Source organism: Raphanus sativus, unplaced genomic scaffold, assembly GCF_000801105.2.
Source record: "Raphanus sativus cultivar WK10039 unplaced genomic scaffold, ASM80110v3 Scaffold0525, whole genome shotgun sequence".
NCBI lineage: Eukaryota > Viridiplantae > Streptophyta > Magnoliopsida > Brassicales > Brassicaceae > Raphanus > Raphanus sativus.
In genome coordinates, this window is record NW_026615843.1 from 12,629 (window position 1) to 13,776 (window position 1,148).

The window sequence follows — 1,148 nt, forward strand, 5'->3', positions numbered from 1 at the left end:
CGACCGGAGTCGGCTGCTCGGTTCCTTCGGCTTGTGCGTGCTTTTGCGTTCTTTTTAGTTTTCCGTAGGTTTTTCCTTGTGTAGAAAACGTTTCTAGCCGTTGATTTCGAGATGATTAATCTCGAACTTAATGTTTTTCCAAGGTTTCTCGATTAACAATTAGTCTCTCGAGGTTGCTCTAACATCTTTCATGTTTTTCCGAGACTTTCGGACATCGATTTCGTCTTGACCGATTTTGACCCCAACAGTTTGCCCCCCAGCTAGCTAGGAGCCATAGGGTTTGTAGGTCCTAGCTTGCGGTATGGTTCGTGAGGAAAGTATGGAGACGAAATCGTGTCGAAGGTCGGGGTGAATAGTCAAATCCTTGCCTATAAAGACTTGTGAATTCTTTACCATTCTTATTTCACCCAAGAATCTTAAGTTAATCTCTCTCTTGCAAATTCTCTCTCTACCTTTAAGAAAAGAATGACTTCAAGATCAAAATCCTCGAGGAGGCGGTCTCACTCGTCTTCGGATAGTTTCCATGCCGAGGAAGTTCCGAAACCCGAGGTTTCAGAGATTGACAGGAGCGCGTATTGCGACGCCGTCTTCGGTTCTGATGCTCCCCTTCCCGTGATCCCGATTCCCCGGCGACCTCTGAGGACGCGTAAGGAAATTGACTCACCGAGCGAAGTATCCCCTGAATATCTCGGAATTCTTCGAGAGTTTTATGAGGTTCCGAAGGGAGTCATGTTTCGCATTCCTCGTGGGAATGAGAGTTCAGAGCATCCTCCGAAAGGTTACTTTACTTGTTACGAGGCGTTCTTGACGCAATGCCGATTGTGGTTCCCAATCCCTGGGGTCATTGTTCAGGCCCTCGACCGTTTCGGAATCGCAATCAGCCAGCTGAACGTGCCGGCTTTGGAGAGCTGGCTTGGCGTTGTGATTTTGAGTTACGAGTTAGGGATGGACCTTAGCCCTGCTGACTTCGAAGGGTTATGGAACTCCAAGACGACGAGCATCAATGGAGTATACTCCATGAAGGCGAGGACCAATTTTTCGGTAATCCATGGAGTCACCTCGTACGCCAAGGATCATGTTGATCGTTTCTTTTTCGTGAGGATAGATGGAGAATCTGTCGAGGAAGGCTTTCTCCACCTATTCCCGAC